The following is an 8,814-nucleotide window of genomic DNA, read 5'->3' as shown; positions in this document are numbered from 1 at the left end:
AGGATTTTAGTGTATAAAAAAATTCGAAACACATATATAGGGTTTTAAAATACAAAAATAACTCATTTGTACCGCTTGTCTGTCTTGGTTTTTCTCTCTGTTGGTTTCCCCCCTGCTTTTCCTTACAAGTGGAGTTTTTTCAGTTTTGCCCTTCCAATTCTCTACCCCATCCCACTGAGGGGGGAGCAAGTGAGCGGTTGCGTGGTGCTTAGTCGCCGGCTGGGATTAAACCATGACACAAGGTTAGTTGCAAGCCCTGCCTGGCTAAATGCTTTAGGCTCTCCGTGTTATTCCTGCCATCTTGATAGGCCATCCTTGTTCTTTACTGCTGCTTAAAGTGCCTTGTGCTCCAGCAGCAGGCTGGGAAGTATGGTTGTTGCAGAAACTGCTACACCCTCTGCCTCCTTCTCAGGTTCTTAGCTTTGCCCTTTGTATGGGCTGCCGAGGTTGTCAGCTCTGCAGGGGACACAGGCAGCCCGCAGAGCTTGGCGCCAAGCCATTCCTTTCCCGTCTGCGCAGCAGCGATTCTGCCGCTGCTACAGGCAGCCGCTTGCTCGAGGGCGAGGGGCTGCGATGACACGACAGGCTGCTGCATGCTTCAGTCGAACTAAGACGCCGTTCTCTGGGGAGCCGGTGCAAGGAGACCTCAGGTACGTTCTGTACTGCCGATGGCTCTTCACAAGGGAAGCGTGCTCTGGTTTTAGCAGAAAAAGGTGACGGTCACAGGCAGCCACCTATCACTGTGCAGAGCTCAGCTATTTGGCAGGTGTCTTGCTTGTTCAAGTAGAGGCGTATTCCTCGCCTTGCAGTCTTGAAGGCAAAACAATCGGGGGTTCAAGTTACAAAAGCCTTTTGACATCGGAGTGAGGTGGCAGCTAGGTTTCTACCAGCACCGTACTTAGCTGTGTTGCTAGCTGAAAATGGCTTGCGGGCCAGGAGATATGCAGAGGGGTCTAAAATAAAGAAACCATGTGTTGAAGTGATTGTTTCAAGGAGGCAATTTAGGCAGCTAAAGGAACCGAGCTGCTCACCTGTCACATTGGCAGAACAGCCCCTCCAGCCTACTAAAAGTACTGCGTGTTGCAGGCAGCGAAGGGCAACTGTGACACTTGCTGGCAGGAGCGGCAAGGAGTGCAGAGCTACGCGCCCTGTACAGAGCAAGGATGGAACCTGCTGGGCTGTACGGTCATCTGCTGAGGACACCTAATACACCAACAGGCTTCTTGGCTTTCCCTGCTTCATTTCTAATAACTTTGCACGCTGGAGGGCAGGGTGGTAAGCAACATCGTGCAGTGTCTCTTCTCCAAGTGACAAGCCCTGCGTGGCAAGCAGGATGAGGAGAGCAGAGTGCTGATAGCACAGAGGCGAAGAAAGGTGCAAACACCGCAACAAAGCCCCAGGACCACCAGCGTATCGCTCGTTTGCAGGTCAGCCACTGGCACCGGGTCTGCTCAGAAGCGCAGTTTCCTGATCGACATAGCTGCCCCTCCCCTGCTCTCAGGGTGTCACCCGTATGGCCTTATTTTTTTTAAATCTCTCTCCAGCATCTGTTGAGTCGCTGCTGTCACTCCCACAACCCAGATGGCCACATGCAGACCGAGACAGCAATCCCTGGGGCTTCCTCTGGGATAGAAAGAAACCTGTTCCACAGGTTCCCCGTGCTGCTTCTCCTCCCCAGGTAATGGGCTGGGGGGCACGGACAGAAACAACCACCGGACTTTTAAAGCAGCCAAAGGGAAAGGACTGAAATGCTGGAGCCACCGGGTGCTTTTTGGTACAGAGGCGATGAAGATTAGTGCCTGGGCCACGAGTGGGAAAAGGGCAGGGAAATCTAACCCCAGTACCGCCAGTAAGCAGTTACCGTCTTCCTATGGTACAAACGGGGCGGAGAGATCGGGAAAGGGTCGGTGAGGCGATGGTGGCACGCGGCGACCAGAATTCGGTACTGCAGCTCGGGAGCTGCGCATGCACAGCGGCGCGTTTTACCGCACTCGCCGCTGCCACCGAACAACCGAAATTCGGTACTGTAGCTCACGAGCCGCGCATGCGCAGTGGCGCGCGTTGCCGCCCTCGCTGCTGCCACCGAGCGACCAAAATCAGGTACTGCAGGTCGGGCGCCGCGCATGCGCGGTGGCGCGCTTTTCTTTGCTCGCTGCTGCCACCGAGTGACCAGAATTCGGTACTGTGGCTCTTGAGCTGCGCATGCGCAGTGGCCTGCAGTGCGCTTTTCTTTGCTCGCTGCTGCCACTGAGCAACCAGAATTCGGTACTGCAGGTGGGGCGCCGTGCATGCGCGGTGGCGCGCTTTTTTTTGCTCGCTGCTGCCACCGAGCGACCAAAATTCGGTACTGCAGCTCTTGAGCCGCGCATGCGCGGTGGCGCCCCCCTTCTCCGCGCTGCCGTCCACCGGGAACGGCAATGCCGTACTGCGGTGCCTGCGGGGTGATGCCGCTGCGTTCGTTGCTTCGTCCTGGTAAGGAAACGCCGCTGCTGCCCCGCCCGGCGGGTGCTCACTGCTGCTGCCGCCCCGAAGCCGAAGTGTGGTACTGCAGCCCGGCGTTCGCGCGCCGGCTCTGGCCCCTCCATGCGCAGTCCCCATCCCGGTGCATCCCTCATCCCGGTGCATTCGTCATCCCGGGTGGCAACAGTTAGGGTGCCCCCCCCCCCGCATGCCAGCACCCCCAAGAGTGTCGGCGTGTCCCGGTGCTGTCCCCATCCCTCGGGCAGCTCCCCATCCCCTGTCCCCGCAGCTGATCGTTGGGCTCTGGGGACAGGGGGCGGGGACCCCCAGAGAGTGGGCTGTGCTGCCATCGCTCCTTGGTGCTGGCCCTGCTTGTCCCCTGTCCCCCCAGCGGTGATGAGCTCTGGGCCACTGGCGGGGACCCTCACTGTCACCTTCCCCCCATACCGGTTGCCACCAGCAACAGGGACAGCGACACATCCCCTGTCCCACCCGCCACGCACACGGGTGTGCAGGGGCACAGGCCACCCCCCGTCAGGTGGACACGCTGGGGACACCGTTTGCCCCGGGGGTGTTTGAAGTCCCCAGGGTGGGAGCGGAGCTGCAGAATGCCGGGTCCCCCCCTGCCCAAGCCCTGCAGACCCAGGTGGAGCGCAGGCATCCCCTGGCCCTGTCCCCAGCCCTGTCTCCGCATGGCTGTGGGTCGGTGCTGCCATTGTGTGGCCAGCGGCTGGGAGGACACAGCTACTGCCGGCTGGGGCCAGAGGAGCCGGGCAGCCTGGGGACCCCCGGGAAGGGCTGGCTGTGGTGGGGACTCGGCGCCCAGAGCCCAGGGCACCCCAGAGACCCTACAACAGGGTGCAGCATGAACTATTTTATTACCTGTGCAGTATCCATGAGTGAGTCCCCATCGTTCCCATCCTGGTTCCCCAGTGGGTCGGGGTCCCAGCTGCCCCTGGGGGTGGCTGCAGGTGTGGGGGGTGGGATCCCTTCTCCCCAGGGTGCCCCCCACCTCCCCAGGGTCATCCCTCCCAGTCTCAACCCCCCACATGGTGTCCCCATTTTCCCAAGAATCAGCTCTGTCCCCAAATGTCCCCCTACCCCACTCCCAGGGTCCCTCCCGGACCCCAGGATTGCCCCCCCCCCCGCCCCATCTTGAGGTTCCCCCCATCCCCACGGTCACCCCCATCCCTGAGACATACACCCCCCCCCAGCACGGCAGGTGCCTGGGGAGACGCTGGGAAGAGCCGGCATCGCCGTCTCGGGGTCCTGCTGGCCCTCATCCCCCCTGAAGTCTTGCACCATGCTCTGCTCCTTGAGGGGAGTGCCCACAGTTGGGGGGGTGGGGGCTCCCCTCCTCCCCAGGGAACCCCCCCAACCTGTTCAGGGCACCCTCTGCCACATCCCCGGGGTCCAATCACCGTAACAGGGTGTGACCCTGGGATCCCGCTGGTTAACGTCAGGTCTGAGAGAAGGTTCCTCATTACTCCTTGATTAGTTCTTAGGTGCCAGCTCGAGCTGGGTGCCTCCAGAGAGGGACCCCTACCCCGGATCGCACTCCTTGCACACCTGCACCCGTTGCAGGAGGGTCCACGCACACCATGGGAGCCACGTGGGAACCGGAGGCGGCCTCAAGGCTGTTCACCAGCAGTCAAAACACCCCAGTGGTTTCAGACACCGGCTGTTTTGCTCCTGAACTCAAGGGTACTGCCGAGAAAAATAACCACCCCTGTCACATGGGGGTCCTGCACAACTACCACTGCCACACGAGGGTTCTGCACAATCACCATCATGGTACAGGGCTCCCTACACAACCACAACCATTGCACAGGGATCCTGCACAATCACCACCATCACATGAGGATTCCCTGCACCTACCCCTCATTGCATGAGGATCCCTGCCCTATCACCGCCATTGTACAAGGGTCCTGCACAACCATTACTGTCGCATAAGGGTCGCTGCACAACTGCAACCATCACGTGGGGGTCCTACACAGCCACCCGCATTTACGCAGGACCCTACCATTGCACGAGGGTCCTGCACAATCACCACCATTGCATAAGGGTCCCTGTGCACCTGCCCGCCATTGCACAAGAGTCGCCTGCACACCAACCAATTGCATAAGGGTACTTCTGCACTGCCCCCCCCCTTGCACGGGGGTCTCCACACACCGACCCCCTGTTGCGCAAGGGTCCCTGCACAATCACCACCGTTGTACGGGGGTCCCTGCACAGCCACCCGCACAGCGAAGGCGCCGTGCGCATGCGTACTTCCGGGTCGGGGACTACAACTCCCGGTGTGCCCCCCGCGGGCGGCCCGGAGGAGCCGCACGCTGATTGGCTGCGGAGGATATTTCAACGGGGCGCGCGGCGGGGTCTGCACCCAGGCGGCGGTGGCGGCGGCGGCTGGGGGGGGGTGCTGTGCATCCCGGGGGGGCCGGGGAATGAGGCTTGGGGGGCTGTGTGCCCTAGATGCGCTGAGAAGTGGGGCTGTATGCCCTAGGGGGGCTGGGGAGTGGGGCTGGGGGAGGGCTGCGGTGCCCCAAGGAGCTGGGGAGAGGGGTTGTGGGTCCTGGCGGGACTTGAGAGTGGGGCTTGGGGCTCCCAGGGGGCTGGAAAATGGTGTGGGTCGGGTGCTGTGAACACAGGGGGTCCTGGGGCTGGGAGGTGCTTGCAAACACTGGGGAGGGGCTGCGAGCATGGGGGGCACAAGGGTTGCACCAGGGTCCGTGCACGATCATCTCCGTTGTGCAGTTGTCAATGTACAGCCAGCGGCACTGCACGTGGCGCCATGCGCATGCGCACTCCCGGGGCGGGACTACAACTCCCGGCGTGCCCCGTGCGGGTGGCCTGGTGGAGCCACGCGCTGATTGGCTGCGGAGGGTATTTCAATGGGGCGCACGGCGGGGTCCGCACCGAGGCGGCGGCGCAGCGTGAGTGTGGGGGCCATGGGCCCGGGGAGCTGAGGAGTGGGGCTGTGGCGGCGGGGGGGCGAGGGGGGGTGCACGGTCCTGCAGGTTCCAGGGAGGGGGGCTGGGGGGGCCTCCAGGCAGGGGAGGGGCTGTGAGCATCTGGGGAGTGGGGCTGGGGGGGGGCCTCTGTGCCCTAGGGGGGCCGTGCAGTGGGGCCGGGGGGGCGGGGGGGGCGCTGTGTGCAAACAGACCCTCCCTGCGAGTTCCCACTGTCGCTCCGTGGGGCCGGGGACCCCCCAGCCCTCCCTGCAGGCAGACGGGCAGCCTGTAGGCAATGGAGGCCGCCCGCCCCAGCGAGGTGCTCGAGCCTGGGGGCTTCACGGGCCGAGTCGAGGGAGGAGCTGCTGGAGAGAGGGCTTAGAAACGGCCTTCTGCCCCCGAAACTGCTGGAGCATTTGAAGGGGTGGGACAGGTCCACCCCAGGGCCCCAAGGGGAAGACCTCGGAGCAGGGACTTGGGGTTGTTCCAGGAGCAAAAGCTGGTCCCAGCCAGCTCTCCTCTGCTCCCCCGGCACCGGGATCAGACCTTTCAGCCCCGTTTCTGCCAGAAGCATCACACAAGCACTTGCCCTCCCCGGGGGCATCTTTGGGACTTGAGAACAGGCGCAGCAGCTGGGTTTTTGGGCTCAGAAATGGGTGCCAAGTGAGCTGGTTTGGGGGCCCAAAGCAGAAGCCGGTTTGGCCGTTTGTGCGGGGGGGTGGGAGGGCATTAGGGGCTGCAGGGGAAAGCAGTGGGTGGGCAGGGTGCGTGGACCCTCCCCGGAGGTGGGGGTCTGGTCCTGCTGGACCCCAAAGTGCAGGAGGCTGGCATGCACCAGGCCAAACTCAACGTCTGAGGTGGTCTCTGGGGGGAAGAGGTGGTCTCTGCTTTTCAGACCCCGCACGCCCTCTTCGAGTCCAGCTCTTGCTTGTCGACTGCTTAGAATAGTTATTAACTAATTAGTCGTACAAGCTAATCAATATTTGTACAATGTAAAACTATGATATTTAATCCTAATAGTCAAGTTTTGACGGCGATTGATTTATGACTTTGTCAAAAGCCCAGGCTGTTGCAAATAGCTGGAGCTTGTAAGGAGAAGGATCTGAAATCAACAAGAGCTTCAGTGCAGAGCTGGAGCTTCAATTAGCCAGAACCGTAGCAAGCAGGAGCTGGAACGAGACGGGGTGTCCGCTGTCTGGGGCATGCCTTAGCCAGAGGCAAAATTACCTGCAGCTGTAATGAGCAGGAGCTACGATTCACTGCAGTGTCTGTTTGCCGGAGCATCCGTTGGCCAGACTGCACTCCCAGCACGGCTGAAGAGCAGCCAGGCGCAGGCAGGGCTGTCCCCAGCAAGGAGGTCCGAGCGGCAGGGAGGCGAGTTGTCCTTCTGCCAGCGGGGAGCCCGGCCTCTTCCCTCGGGGATTAAATCCACGCCACATGCCTCTCTCTGCATGGAGGGTCTCACCCGGTCCCGTTCCCGAGGGCTGAAGTGAGGGGGGGGTCCCCCGGCTTTTCCGGGGGGCAGGCGGCAGCACGAGGCAGCGGTGTCTCCCCGGTACCTGGCAAAGGGAAGAGAAACCGGCCGGCTGGAGCTCCCAGGGTGCACAGCCCGGCCCCGCACGGCAGAATCCTTCCCTGGGTTTTCACCTTTGGCTGGGTGTGACAAACAGGTTCATTTTGTGCCTCCTCTTTTCCCAGCGTCACCTTCTGCGTCACGTGAAGAAAATCCTGCGTGGTTGATGCCGCTTGCTGCTCAGGTAATGGCACGTATGGGGCGGGGGGAGCGGGGAGAAACATTGGTGAGTTCAAGGATGCTGCAGCAACTCCACATCAAACCCAGGGAAAAGGCAAATTTGCTGCCAGTGCAGAAAAGCTGATGAACAATTGCCGTTAACAGAGCGTGCGTGCCTCGTTCCCGAATCGGTCCCTGGGTAGTTACGAATGTTTTCCTTTCAGGTAAAAGAATGAACTTTCATCTACGATAAATTAAGAGCTACCTGTTACCTTCTTTAGGGTCAAGTGTTTCTCTTCTGTTTGTTCATACTGATTTTATGGGCAGGTTGGAAATAGCATTTTATTTTTATATACATAACTCAATTTTTAGTAATATGTGGTGTCAGTATAGTTAATTTTTGAGCACCTAGGTAACACTAGAAATGTAATGAATGAAACGCGATGGAAACTGATACTTAAACTTGACTTTTACTTGATTTTTTTTTCATTAGAGTGTTGATGGCATGTTGTCCTGTGGCTCAATCCACATTCTATTCAGTGGAGTCTTCAATCTAGGACTTTTAAGGAAAAAAGTTTGTCCTTCCAAAAAAGGGCTAGTCAATCATAGGATCGAGGTATAGACTTGGAGAGTCGCTTAAGTACGTGATCAGAATTAAAGCCAAATGTCGCTTCATGTTGCTGCTGTTGGTCCTTACTTTCATTAATTTCCCCGCTGTCTGTCATGGTTGGGAGCTCTGAATCTGAATTTTTTTCACTCCCTAACACATTTTTCTCCCCAAGGAGAGGCTACATTTAAAAGTTAATTAGTTTCCTCGCAAATGCATTGGTCGATAAAATTGAGTTATGATATTAAAACCACAAAAATGACACCAGTCTTACAGATCTGGACTATTTCTGAACACGTATTCATCACATGCAGATGTCATTGGGATACAGATCGTCTGCACTTCATGCTCTGACAAGACAATATGCTGAGACAGGAACGAGCTCCAAAAGAAAAAAAAGGTACAATGTCAAGGTTTTGTTTTGTTGTTGGTTTTTGTGGTTTTTTGTGTTTATGTTATGTTTTTTTTTTTTTTTTTTAAGAGTGCGATGTTGACCCGTGGCAGCCTGCAGAGCATTCTTGCTGCCTGAGCTCTCCTTTTCTTCTCTGTCACTCCTCTTTCATGGCTGTAATTTTCACTCGAGTAGTTTTAGAAGAGCAATTTAGTTACTTGCTTGTGTAAATGTGCTGGTAATACCTGGAAGGTAAATGCTTGAACCCGTAGCAAATAACTTGGCTACAAGTAGAATTTCTGAAGGAAGAACAACAACAACAGGAAGCAAGTAGCAAGTTACCACAAACTTGTGTGTGTCAAACACATCAAAGTCTTACTGCCAAACATGGTTTGGCAATGTGTTCCAAATGGCTAGTTTTGGTAAACATAAATTTTCAGGAAGTTCAGGGTTGTGTGTGGAAAAACATGCCCCTCTATCTAGGTGTCCTGCTACGTAAATAGCATCACTCAGTAGCACATCCGGTGGCAGGGCTGTTGTTCCCTACTCTCAATATTGCCATAGTAGTGTTGTGATGTTTCGACCTAAGAGGTGGGTTCAGGAATGGAAGGAGAATGCCCGTGTTCTGTAAGGGCTATGAATGCCGACTCTTTTCTCTGCCTGCTGCTTTCCT

Source organism: Calonectris borealis, unplaced genomic scaffold, assembly GCF_964195595.1.
Source record: "Calonectris borealis unplaced genomic scaffold, bCalBor7.hap1.2 HAP1_SCAFFOLD_227, whole genome shotgun sequence".
In the NCBI taxonomy this organism is placed as follows: Eukaryota; Metazoa; Chordata; class Aves; order Procellariiformes; family Procellariidae; genus Calonectris; species Calonectris borealis.
The sequence above is the reverse complement of the archived record's forward strand: the minus strand, read 5'-3'. Positions refer to the sequence as shown.